Below are 14,533 nucleotides of genomic sequence, written 5' to 3' on the forward strand. Positions count from 1 at the left end.
GCCCACTCCCAGGATGCAGGCTGTCCTCTTCGCAGGCCTGAAGGCTGACTAAGGGGTGCTATGTGTAGGGTAGTGGGGGGCAAGTGGACAGAGTTGGGATGTGCCAGCTGGGCTGTCCCCATGTCCACGCTCAAGGGTCCTCACAGTCGGAAAGTGGTGGGTCCCAGGCGGCCAACACTCAGGGCTCCCTGTGCCACCATGTGCCGGCCCTGGGTGGTTTTGAATCTGAGCTTTCTAAGTTGTACTCGGGTAGGAGGAAGATAGACTATGTGAGTTTCTGAGAATGATTCATTAATTTGCGTAACTCCATATATATAAAAATACTACATAACACACAGTTCCCCATTTATTCTTGTGCGAGGCCTCAGAAATGTCAGAGGAGAATCCAGTGGTATTATTGAAATGTAATCACCTGCCATGCCTTTTATTAATCGAATGAAGCTACTTCTCTGTAAACATTTAATAGAGCTACTACTTCAGGTTGAGCTGTCGTAAGACGAAGATACTAGGATCAAAATATAATGTGATACATTTATTGTGGGTCAGAAAAGTAATTTTTCAGGAGTTGCAGGAAATTAGTCAAAACAGAACTGGATGATCTATAACGCACAATATACTGGTCAATATTAAATATCCTCATTTCTAAAAGGTTCATTTCTTATAAATATGAGTAAAATATAAGCATTTACTAAAGGAATAAAATAGGAATTTTAAGAAATAATTTTTGCTTATAGATTATCAGAGATATAGTTTTATTTTTCTACTCATTTTTCTTTCCATCGCTTGAACTTTCATATTTTCAGCCCAAAATATGGCATATTGACTAGTATATTCCTGAATATATCAGTCATATAGTAAAACAATGTCTTCCATCATAACAAAAATGTCTGTACAATCAAAAGATTTTTAAACCTATAATTCCCTAATGATCAAGACCACAAAATTATTGTATAATTCTGAGCAATTTAGTTAAACCTACAGACCTGTGAACTAAAATAAAATCTTAAGGCTCACCCCCCATGGGCTGACTGAATGGACCCCCTCTTGGCCAAGGGAATATCCTAAAACTAAACTGTCTGCCAGGAGGAGGGGGGTCAGACAGGCCTTATCACACCCCCTCCCTTCTTGGGGACATCTTTGTAACCCACTAACAGGCCTAAGGGGATGCAAGACAGACCTGCAGGTCCTCAGTTTACACAACAAATGTAAGTCCTGTGGCTTCTCTCTGATTAACACCTCCTTATCTTAAAACACTCCAAGCCTTTAGACAAAGCTTCATGTCTTTAGCCAATTACAAGTCAAAGAATTTTTAAACCCACCTGTAAGCCCCACCCTTTCCAATGTAGCCTCCCACGTATTGATTTATAACTTTACCTGTAACCCCTGTCTCCCTGAAATGTGTAAAACCAAACTGTAACCCAGCCACAGCGAGTCCACTTGCTCAAGGCTTCTTGGCTTTGAGCCTCAAATTTGGCTCAGAATAAATCTCTTTAAAATTATTTTACAGAGTTTGGCTTTTTTTCTACTGACAACCCAAAAGAGCTTTCCAATTAAATGAACCAAAAAGCAAGAATCACTACTGACATTATATGCTGGCACGTGAATCATTTGTGACAAGGGTGATTTCAGAGCTCTTGCCGAGTCAGGTGACCTGGCTTCAGCTGTGACATACACCACTGGCTGTGGAGCCAGAAGGAGCCATGGCAAACCCACACAGGCAGATTTCCGAGCCAAGAATTCCTTTCGTGGCCCCCCAGCCATGGTCAGCCCTCTCCCTGGTGCAGACAAGCCTCTGCGAGCTGCCGAGCTGTGCTGGCGTGGAGAAGGACAGGTTTCCAACGGCAACACGCCCCTGTCAGGTCCCACCAGGCCTGCCCATGCACACATTAGTTCACAACATACTAACTGCACTCTTACTCTCACACAGGACTGCGTCCTTTACCTGTGAGATTCTACGTGTCAGATGAGCAGAACAGGTAATATATGCTGTGGTTCACAGCAAGGTGAAATTATTGAGGGTTAAACACTAGTCATATTATTATCCAAATTGGAGCCCCATTCTCATCTTTGTAATGTTAGAAAATTTCAACATAGTGGAGGGGCAGCTTTTCAAAGGCACTACAGGGTTTGCTTCAAAGCTTAGGTCTTAGAATCCTGCATATCAGAGATTCTAATCCCAGTGCTACCATTTACCGTGGGATTTAGATATATTACTTAAACTCTCCAAGCCTCAGTTTCCTCATGTGTAAAACAGTTTAAAATAAAACCTATTTTATAGCATCCTTGTGAAGATTAAAATAGTAATATTTTTAAAAATACTTAGGTGGGTACGCACCGAGGTTTATTCTTTACTGTAGTTTTACATCTGTAGACACACTGTATATGTATACGTCACAAAATGAATTATATTTTTCCTAAGTAGACAAAATCAGCAGGTCTCATACACTGACTACGAAATTTCATTTTTGCATGTTCTATTTAGTTTCTGAATGTCACCACAATTCATCTCTATTTTACATAATTATTAGCATAGTGATATATAAATGGACTTATGATATTACTGAATTCTCTACTGAGTAATTTCTGAGTAATTCTCTATTGAGTATTTTCTAGTGATTAAACTCCAACTCAAGGAGAAAATATCTTTAATATTCATTCCAGACCAATATAAAATGAAAATTATAATTGGGTAGCAACTCAGCTATTATACAGCAATGGATTTCAAAAGCACAGATGTTATGCAACAACCATTCTGGAAAATACGCCTTTCTAACGAAAGCTCTCCATTACAGCTGGAGCCCAAGAACTTCATTAAAACCACTAGTTATATCTGTAGTAGAAAGCAAAGAAAAACAGCAAGTCCTATAGTTTTCTGATAAATACCTACCTGGACATTTTATTATAGAGTTCTCACATTTTATATTTCTTCTCTGTGATGTTACCATAAGCTATGGCCTTTAACACTCCCAGTGCTGTGTACAGCTGTCCAGGTTGTATACTGCACAACTCTGAGAGCATCCATTCACATAGACTACCATGACAAACCCAGCAGCTCTCTGAAGTTCACAACTCGAACTGTGGTATCCCTGGTTCCCTACTTTCACTCCACAATGGACTCCCTATATTAAAAACTAGAATTCTATGATCTCAGCTCTGAACTAAATGGCCTGAAATTAGAATAGATCTTCAGCTTCTTTAGATAGATTGAAATTTTTGGAAATTAACAAGTCAGAGTCACAGTTGTGTGTCATGAGACTTCAAACATGTGGCAGACATTAAGGACTTTGGATTATATGTGATGAGAATAAAAGTGGGATTATGATTATATCTCAGTTTATACAGCTTCCTTCTAGGGGGCCATGTGAGACCATAGAAAGCATAGTGGTAGAAAGTATAGCAGATTCTATAAAAAAGAAGGAGAATGGTAAACTAAAGAAAAGTAAGATTACAAAGTACTCTTAGATATGAGTACTTGACAGGCGACTTGTGGTTTTTCCCAGCACACTACGAGGTGGCTGTTGTGGGCAACCCCGGCCTACACGAGCAGCTCTGCCATGGAGTCTGACATTTAGCCAGAAAGGAACACAGTTCTGAGCCTTCGGCTGCCTCTGTCTGTCTGCCAGTGACATTTAAACCTGGAATAGATGAGCACTTGTCCTTTGTAGTACAATCGCAGAGCTTTGCTGCTGTTACATACAGATATGCGGAAAGTTTTCATTTCTAGCCCCAGATGGAATTCTGGCTCTGAGACTGGAACAGGACCAGAAGCCAGAATGGAGATTCACGCATTTCTGCAGCTGCACATTTTCTTTGTTTTTAGGAGTTTAATTTAACCCCAGGTACATCAAATTAAAGTTGTGTGGGCAACACGACTTTATAGTAAGTCTTGCCCGAGCACAAATGAATACATGTTGAGTCAACATCCCATCAGAAAGTCAACATGAAAGACTGAGCAGTGCAGCTGTGCTCTCACCGTTGGCCTTGTGCTGTGCGTCTGGCGGAAGCCGGTCCGGAGCGTACCACGGGCAGTCTGGCTGCGTGGAACAATAAAACATTATTATAGCAATATGGACTTCAAACAAAGTGCAGCGGCAAGTCACAAAGCGTCATTATGTTATGTGGCTTTTATTAAGCAGACAACACAGAAGTAATTTCTTCCCAAATCTGTCGCCAAGCTCCTTCATCCTGCTCACCTCCCTCATCACTGCCACCATCTCTCCCCACCCCTCTGAAATCCACTCTGGCCAGAATTTCTCCTACTCTGCGGCTGTGATACGTTTTCTTTCTTTCTTTCTTTTTTTGAAACAGATGTGTTTTGGATATCTGCAGAAGTATAAACACTTGTGTAAAACTGACCATAGCCCATACATAAAACAAAGCAACTTACCATCGACACATACTTTTTTAAAAACCCTCACACTGGAGGCAATGAGGAGGCCAGGAAAAAAAATGCAAGTTTAATATATGTTTTCTATTTTCTTCAAGGAAGAAACCTAAGCTGTTAGACGGGGACGGGGCACGCAGAGGTTCAGGATGGCGACGCAGGGCTCACCCTTCCCTCTGCATGGTTCTCCAGCAGAACCTACTCTCCAAATTGCTGCACCAGGCTAGTCTAGAAAGACCAGATTTTTCTTGTGGGATTTTCTCTTAGGTTTATACTAGTTAAGAACAGCTAGATATTGAATGTCAGGGAGCATGTCAAACAAATTGCATTGAATAAACAATAAGGTACAGACTTGAACTATTAAGATAGCTCCAAGGCCAGCATCTTTGTATTTAACTCCTTGGAACGGAGCAAGCTCAGCTTTACCTGGCCACAAAGTAGGCCTGCCTTCCACTCCGAATGCCCACCCCAGCCTCCTACTTCCACACAAGACACAGACAATATACATCTTTTGTGCCATTATTCAATTATCTCCTAAAAATAACTTGAGGAAAATTTCTCTAACGTGAGCCACTAGAGAGCACTGATAGGGCTGCCCGGCCACTAACAGTAGCCTACAAAGTTCGATGACCTGACACAACACTGGGAACGCCGCCTGTCTCAGAGCCGGGACAGTGTGACCTCACCCTGCCCCACTCAGGCACCTGGGCTCCTGGCTCCTTTGGCTCATGAAAAAGCTAAAAGGGGAAATGAGATCACCTCTGCTTTTTATCTTCTCATCTATTTTTAGACGTCTCCAGTAACACACAGGGTAAGTGATGTGAGCCTCAGTTTTATAGCTCAGAAGAGTCACCAAAAGGTGAATATGCCATCATGTCACCAGCATCATTGCCTGTGACTGAATTCAGGCTTAGCTATTAGCAAGAAACATGGAATATTCTTTTGAAATTAACTCTGAGGATTTTGCTGTAAATTCTGCCATTATGTAAGATTTTTTAAAAAACTGAATACAGCTTGAAACTGTAGGCCATTACGCATGGCCTGGAGTCCTGTTTTCAAACGTGGATCTGTGTTGGTGCTAAGTTTGTGTGGTCTTGATGGCCTCGCCCCTTCCAGGTGACAGGAAAGTCTAATGAGAAGGTGAAGTCCTTTCTTCCTTCTGTAAATGAAGAGTTGACAAAAATGCCATTTCTACTCCTAAACTTGAATGACTTACTGGTTTTATTGTTAATCTTTTATAAAAATCTCTCTCCAATTCCCCAACCTGTAGAAGCTAACTCCTAAATAGATTTCTCTTTATGTTTCCCACAATCTTAGTCTACTCCTACATTCTTGGAAAAAAAAAATTTTAAGGAATAATAGCTGTGTTTGAAGATTCCCAGAAATGTTTCTAGTAAAGACTGAAAAGAGGAAATGAGAAAGGAAGAGGTAAAGAAACAGGTAAAGAAAAGAGGAAATGAGAAAGGAAGAGGGAACAGCACTAGCAACAGGTAACATGAAAACCCAGTTCTCGGCAGTGTGCTGTGTCACACCAGGGCCAAATCAGAGATGCTCATTAAATCCTGACATGCTCATGCCACCCAGAGAGTCGTCATATCCTCCCTTGAGACACGGGCTTTGAGTCACACTCAAGTACCAAAGTATGAGAGGTTTCAGGCAACCAAGAGAATCAGGCGGTCTGTATGTGCCTTGCCAGGAAAATCCCAGTTAAAATCTCAAATTTTTTGCATCATTGGAAACACCATTAATAAAAACTAAGGAATGTGGGGTGAACTGTCCGAGCAAATCCAAAGTCTAGAAAAATGTGTAACTCTTTTCCTGGATAAAGTTTCTGTCTACATAGGCAAAATGGAGAGCAGACGCAGAATTCAGACTGTGGGGAGAGGAGGGGGCGGATACTGCCACTGAGAAGGAAAGGAAGGGCACTTCGGGTTTGACTTATTCAGGTTGACTGTCCAAATCAATTCCACTCACAAATAATTGCTCAACTGTTCGCTTCATTCTGCCTGGGCAGACACAGCCGTGGAGAACAGTTTAAGTGGGTCACTTTTTTTTGGATCCTTTAAGAAAATCCTTTCAATTGAAAAATGTCAAAAGCTATTTTGCACACAGGCAGCCATATCCATAGTTGTTCAATTTACGTTTATAACTAAAAGAAGCATCTCATTTTTTGTTTGCCCATATTTACTTTGCTTTTCTTTACACATAAAAACATCCTTTGAGTAGAGTCGGGCATGCCAATTGAAAATGACCCATATGAAATGTTACATGTTTGTTCAAGAAATCATACCTCAGTTTGAGACCTTTCAGTTAATTTATTCATATCTATGTGTCCTGTGGATTCAGTGTCTCAAAGATAATTATATTGTACACCGACCACCGGAACAGTACAAATTAGGGGATGAGAGAAAATAGAAGCTCTTTCTACAGATAGTAGTATTACATGCCAAAACTCCAGAGATGCACATAATTTTTACCTAAAGAGAACACTAAGTATTTATTTGCCACAATGAAAGCTCTTACTTACTGGGTGCTCCTGTGGATTCTGCACAGCCGCAGGGCCTGCTGGTCCCCAGGGATCCCGCAGGTGGAAAACCAAGCCGCAGTGACAGGTTGGCAAACACATCTGGGGAGAACAAGGCTGTTGGTTCATGGGCAGTGGGTGAAACTGGGGAGTTACACTGACACGTGCTCTACACAACAAGCTTGGGTTTCAATCTTGAGGTGCCCAATCTGGAATAATTCTAACTCAAAATAGTAAATATGTCAGTATAGATTCAGGACCAATACAGACGAGACTCCAAGGCCAAATTTTATCTAAGGTGAAACTATAGTCACTTCTTCATTTTGAAGAAATTAGAAACACTTGAAAAGTATACAGAGTTAACTTTTTTGTTTCTGAGTTATCGTCATAGAGGGTCCTCACTGAAGAAAAACCATCCACTGAGGCATAAAGTAAGTTTTCTTAGATTGCAGTCAGAGACAACTCGAGTCCAGAAAGGAAATTAGGAATTAAGAGAAACAATATTCATTCTTTAAGGCCACTAGAGAACCCACAGGATAGAATGCTTCAGTGATCAAGACATTTTCTTGAAAGAGACAAAATCTTTGCTATGGTTTTCCACTGTAAATTGTGTGAGCAACTGCAAGAAATACCAAGGAAATATATTTCCCAGATGTTTGTGGGTGTACAAAGAATCTCCATCTGAGTGAACACACACTAAGGCTTGTGCCGCTGGAAACATGCTCCAGAAAGCGCGTGTTCTGCCCGAGTGTGACGGCTGAAAGTCTTTGGTAGTTCCCAAGCGTGGTCCACCCACTGACGGTTCAGTCGGTAATGAAAGGCACAGGCTGCTCTGGGCCACCTGCAGCAGCGCACGCCTTTAACCGGGACCACGAGAAACGCTGTACATGGGAATAAACGTGTGAGTGACTTGCAGTTGCCACCTCAACTGTGACAAGAGGGCTTAGGTAAGGACCAACATACCTGTTTTAATTGCTTTTCCAGTTTTTCTTTCTCCATCTGACAAGCTTTTGTCTATGGACAAAACAAAGGCATTTGCTTATCAAGAAGAGTTCAAGTCATTGGTTCCAAATGCACTCTTGACCCAGCTGTCAGCGACAGACTCAGAGACCTGAGCACTGAGGCGCTGGCAGCAGGAACGCCAACAAAAACAGTCACATTCTGGTTTTTCCAATCACACACTGATCCTATCTTGAAATTCCCAAATGAAGTGTGGAAAGCTGGATAGCTTTAAATCCTATTCCAACTTTTTGAGGCTATTGTAATTCTGAGTTTTAAGCTGATCTATTTAGATATAGATACAGAAATGGCTTCCACTGCTGACTGAATGAAGCTGGAATTGGTCATTCTGACATTCAAAAGCCCCCACAATAAATGTTAGATGCTGTACATGCACTTAACACAGGCCAGACACTGATCTAAATCCTTCACGTACAATAACTTATTGAATCCTCTTAATGCCCCCAGGTGATACTTAATATTATTATCTCCATTTTGGAGATGAGGACATCCACACATGAGATGTTGAGTAACTTATTCAAAGTCACACCGACTTCTCCCAGCCACATCTAGCACAGTCACCTGCCCTGGGGTCCCTCCACATCTGACACACCTAGAGGAAGCCCCTTTTTCTCTGAGTGTTTATTAATTCCACCCTTATCCCTATACCCCATTTTCTGCATCCCTAAAAGGCATGGCCAAATGTCTCCTCCTGGGCGATATCTTTCCAAGTTGCGCTCTTCAGAATTATTCCCTCCTCCCTTGGTCTTCCCACGTGGAGTCGTGTGTTTACTATGAGGCTTTGTCCAATATGTGCTATGTATAGTCAATTCTTGCTCCTGGCAGTAGTTATGTTCCATAAAGTCATAACAAATACCGGGTTAGTGAATTCTGAACCATTGTTCCTAGAAGAAATGCAGGCTTCAGTTCCTGCAGGCCTCTGGTCACAGTATTTTTGTCAACTAATTGATACATAACTTTGTTTTATGTGTTGCTGTTTTATGTGTTTATGTTTTATGTATTGCTGATTCATTAACACAGAACTCATGGTCAATTGCACTACAACTTACGCCTGCATGAAGTTTACCTAACACACGTGTTCTCGGTAAAGGCATGTCACAGCCTTCATGCGCTTAGGAACACTGACAGTACTTCGGCACTACGCTTCGTGGCCATTGTAAACAATGAAATTACCAACAAAAAGCACAAAGCTGTGAAACACATGGCACTAAATGGATCACAAGAAAGAAACTTTCTACAGTGTGAGAACTGAAACAGGAAGGCAGCAGCGCCGTGTTCAACCTCAGCCAGGAATGTGCATGTCAGGTGACTCTGCCACTGCCTGCTCAGGCATGCGAATGCGCCAGGAGAGCACTGCAGGGGCTGATCTGGGGAACACACACACGTCAGTGCACAGGCAAATTCACATATACGGAATCTGGTTGCTCAGGTGTGCGAATGTGCCAGGAGAGCACTGCAGGGGCCGATCTGGGGGAACACACGTCAGTGCGCAGGCAAATTCACATATACGGAATCTGCAATGCTCAGAACAGACTGTGTATGTCTCTCTAATTATATCGTGAGTTCTTTAATAACAAGAACTGGTATTTTATTCCTTTACAGTACAAAGCAGAATGCCTTGCAGAAAAAAAGCACAGGAATTAGAATACAAGGAACTGAAAGTAGCATGTTCATATAACTAAATGAAACTATTAAACATGCACCCTTCTAACAGACTAAAATAATTTATGAAATACCTTTGAGTCATGACTTCAGCTCGGTGTTTTTATAAAGGCTTTTTTCCCCTACTTAACCCTGAGAACAACTCTGTGAAGTCATGAAGCAGGCATCGTTATCCCTATTTTACAGGTGAGGATACTCAGAGAGGTTAGGTAACTTATTTTTTAAAGAGAGAGGTTTTAGAGTTATAAGAAACATTTTAGAGCTCATCTAGTCCAACTCCGTCATCCGACAGATGAAGAAAGGGAGTCACTGCAGGTTGAATAACCTGCTCAAGGTCACACCAACTGAGCACTAGAGTGGCAGGACCACCAGGTCTTTCCCCCCAAATTTCTCTGACTCCTGAGTACTTAAGCAGGTCTCACTTCACCACGTTGCTATCTTACCATTGTTGCTGCCTTAAAAACATCCCCGGTGACAGAATGAATCGGTTCTGGTGTGTCAGCAACTAGTTCCAGAATGATTTGACCTAAACATTCCTTTAAAAGTCCACTCGGACAATAAATAATATGTTATTCAACTAAGGTAACCCCAGTCCTTTTTATTATATCATAGCATTTAACCTGCTGTAAATACACTTAACAAAGATCATCAAACCATCTACTATATTTCTTTGTGAGTTCTAACATCCTTTTTCCAAAGTGAAGGACACTTTTGAAAAATAAATGATTGGGCTATCATTATTTTAAAGGAAAATTTTAATAGTTTTAAGATATCATTTACATATCATTAAGATTGTCCCTTAGTTTATAAGCACAATTATACCATACTGTGTCTAGACAATACATTTATTTTGTTGATAACTATCAAAAATTACAGATGGCACAGGAAATGACTTGTGGATTATAGCATATAACATGGCATGGATGAACAGATGTTCCTGGGCTGGATAAAAGTTCTGTAATGGCAAGGACATTGCCAGTCTTAGACATCAATTCATCACCAATCTGAACTTATTATAGAAGAATGGATAAAACTCAAATATAGTAGGAAGTGAAACTATTTATACAGTGACAAAAGAAATTAAGGAAGCTCTGCATGTAAGAAATAAAGCTAAAAGAGAGATTTCTTAACCTAGAGTAACCAGAATATTTTCTTACCCACTGTTTATAAATTATGTATTAGGTTGCATAAATTATTTTCAGAAAATTATTTTATTATATTTTACTATTTTATTCCTCTAATTTCTTAGAGAGAAAATTGTTCTCTTGAAAATTTTTTCCATGTAGAATTAGAAATTTCAAATTAATCCTTCAATAAAAATCAGAAAAGAAATTAAGTTTGATTCACAATCTACTTTGTATTTGGAGGAGGAAGGGGATGACTAAGAGTTTAAAATGTCTTGTAAGACTAAGAATCTTAAAGCTAAGAGCTGCCATAGAAGGTACCACAACGATCTCTTATTTATTCAAAAGCATTGCAAGATTTTGCAAATCAAAAATGTTGCGTTTCGGCCGGGCACGGTGGCTCACGCCTGTAATCCTAGCACTCTGGGAGGCCGAGGCGGGTGGATCACTCGAAGTCAGGAGTTTGAGACCAGCCTGAGCGAGACCCTGTCTCTACTAAAAATAGAAATAAGTTATCTGGACAACTAAAAATCTATATAGAAAAAATTATCCAGGCATGGTGGTGCATGCCTGTAGTCCCAGCTACTCGGGAGGCTGAGGCAGGAGGATGCTTAAGCCCAGGAGTTTGAGGTTGCTGTGAGTGAGGCTGATGCCACGGCACTCACTCTAGCCCAGGCAACAAAGTGAGACTCAGTCTCAAAAAAAAAAAAAAAAAAAAAAATGTTGCGTTTCATTTTATTTTTTTAAGCCAAATTGTGTTAGCTACATTTTTCTTCATTAACATCAGTATTTACCCATCATGGCAACTTCCTGAGTCTACTTTAATATATCCTATTACACTTAATTTTAGCGTGCTTACATTTAATATATTCTATTTTAATAAACTGGTAACCATTATCTGGCTTCCTTGAAAGTGCTCCAGTTACATTAAATCTGGAAACCCACGGAACAAAATCCTCAGTTTCACATGTAAATGGCCTTTAGAAATATGTATGTTTTTGGCAGACAGGAGCACTCTCACATAGCTCTTCAAAGAAAATGACAAGAATTTAGAAACCACTTCACTCTATTTGAGTACTAGGTCGTTCAACTCCCATTCCACCAAGATAAATATTATGAGAAAAAGATCAAAAGAACTGTATTTTATAAAAGACTTTGGAATCCAATTTCTTGGGTAATACTTTACTATACTTTAGTTAAAAAAAATTTCCAGTCATTTTCATCTCCTCACAAGATTGTTTAAGAATGATTTCATTGCAGGTGCTAATCTCTCCAGAAAATCCAGTGTCAACTAACAGAAGTCAAAAAGTCTTCTTTTTTTTTTTTAAAGAAAAAAAAAAATAAAATACACATATTCTGGCAAAGAGTATTTTGTTTTGATTTGTACCTGAGAATTGAGCCTGTTCAGCTGGGACTGGGAAGTCTGATTAATCTGCTGTAGCTCCTCTTTCTCTTGATTAAGTCTTTCCCGATCCGATCATTCTTTTTTGAAGTCTTCTTCATATATTTGCACCTAAGAAACATTAACTTGCGGTTATAAAAGCTTCCTTTACTCTTAAGCCATTTAAAAGATTTCAGAAAAGGTGTTTTCTGGGCCTTTGCAATCTGAGATGTTCCTATGCTCTCTTCATGAATATTTCTTCATGGTATGATGGAGAAATACACAGGACTATTTAATTTTATCTTTCGCTTTGTTTACAGTGGCAACTCTCAACAATTCCTGCATCAGGAATTCAGAAGGAAAGTAACAATATGTATGTTTTGAAACAATTCCTCTCTGCTGCACACTCTCCACCGTGGTGATGAACCCTCTGGACCAGTCATCTGGCACCAACACAAGGGCTCCGATGCATGACACTGCTTGAAGTTCTAAACGACAGTTTACTGACAAGAGCTGTGAAGGGAAGCCACAGAATACTGACATGCTAAAGCGCCCAAGTATAAAGTATAGGTTGAGTGCAAAATAGAAATGAAAGCCTGATGTGTGTGGAAAAGTAAGGCGTTCACAAATTTTGCCCTTTATAAGTAATATTTTAGTGGAACACCTCTTGAGAGGTACTTCAAATATTCCAGAAGGTGATCAATCTAAAAAGAAAAATAGATTTAATTATTGTTGTTGCTTTTAATGGGCATAGTGTTGACTGGTGGCTTGTAGACTAGCATGTGAAGTTATGAAAACAAAGGAAACTCAGCTAATGAGGCAAAAAAATTCCTCTTAGACCATGACTTAAATTACTTACATTGGAACACAGTAGCTAGATTTTTGTCTATAAACACTAATGCACGTTGTACCTTCATCACCAACAGTGCAATAAATTTTAACTAAGGGTTTTTCAATTTTAAGTCAACAATAATAGAACAAAATAGGCAAGACAAAAAATTAAACACTTTCGATAGCTCTAGATGCAGATGTACATATTCCATTTTTAAGGCTTTATTTACCAGAAGCATTGCAAAGAAGCTATATACAGCCAAGCTGGCATTTTTATTTTTATTTTTATTTTCTTGGTTGAGAACTGAGGTGCAATTCCAGAGACAGTTTAACGCTCTGTAAACAATTACCAGAAGCCTTTTACATGGGACCAGGCCATCTGATTAGAGTGGAACACCCTGGCAATGTCATCAGTTCAGCCAGGTAGAGGCAAAGACTCTAATTCAATTTCTTTGTGTATTTAAGCCCTTTAGTGTTTCACGTGGCACTTGGTGATGTGGTGATTGTGGGTGCCCAGTTAGAAATGTGCAGTTAAAATGCTTATGAAGAAAGTTACCAACAGAGCCACCCCAAAACTAAGAAGATGGATCTCCCACTGGGGATTATGAAAAAAATCATACCTGTCACTGTCTTTGTCAAATATGAGCTAATCCATTACTGTAAACTCCATGTGTAAGAGTGACACATTATGTACATTATACATCAGCACCAAAGAGGATTCAAGTCTTTGAACATAAGCAATGCGTTCTTTTTGTTTTTCAAAGGAATCCTAGCTAGCACCAACAGTGTTTTAGGGATTGAGAATTTGACAGAGCTTTGACACTCTGCATATTACCCTATTCTCTTCATGGGTTTACTTTTAAGCCATGCATATGACCACGATTATTCAAATGAACTTGGTAGAAGAGAAAACCCAATTTCACCATCAAGTGTTATGACATTTTTAGATCTACTTACAGATAGGCTACTTCCTATGAAATAATAACAATAAATAACAACAATAACACAAGTGCTCAATCTTTTCATGTACTGCATCAAAAATCGTTGTCATTGGCACTTGCTCAGAGCAAAACAGTCAACAAATCAAACCCAGGGACATCAGAAAAAGACACTTTCCATCCCTTTGTTCTATGACGCCCTCTTCCCCACTGCTAATACATTACCCGCAACATGTGCTTCAGGCATTGGGATTCCTGTATGTGTCCTGTATTTATCGACACTGCCATGAACTGTTCCAGCCTTTTACCTACATTAGTTTATTTAACCTTTCACAGGAAAAGAGATGTGCTATGCATGGTTGGGCCCTCAGCCAAGCGCACACCAGCTGAATGAACTACAGTTAGACACAAACAGTGTAGGCAGCTACATCCCTACAGCCCTAAGCTGCCGGCAGATACATGCATGAACTGTTGTAGCAAGCGCATCCTTACTCTTGCTGCCCACCTGGCAACAGTGAGGGAAGCTGGGTGAGTGGGGAGGAGGGAGCTGATGGGCATCAGTAAGTTGCCAGGTGGTGCTACCCACACATGGGAACAGCTGAGCAGACCTGGCTCTTCAGTGATTATGCCCAGTGCAAAGGATGCCCTTTAAAATTGCCCTTCCTGTTC

At 40.2% G+C, this 14,533-nt stretch overlaps 1 pseudogene; it reads right to left on the reverse strand.

The window, feature by feature from the left end:
* Positions 1-14,533, reverse strand: part of LOC123629950 — a 91,809-nt pseudogene that overhangs the window by 62,443 nt on the left and 14,833 nt on the right.

The sequence above is a fragment of the Lemur catta genome, unplaced genomic scaffold, assembly GCF_020740605.2.
Source record: "Lemur catta isolate mLemCat1 unplaced genomic scaffold, mLemCat1.pri scaffold_65_ctg1, whole genome shotgun sequence".
Lineage (NCBI taxonomy): Eukaryota > Metazoa > Chordata > Mammalia > Primates > Lemuridae > Lemur > Lemur catta.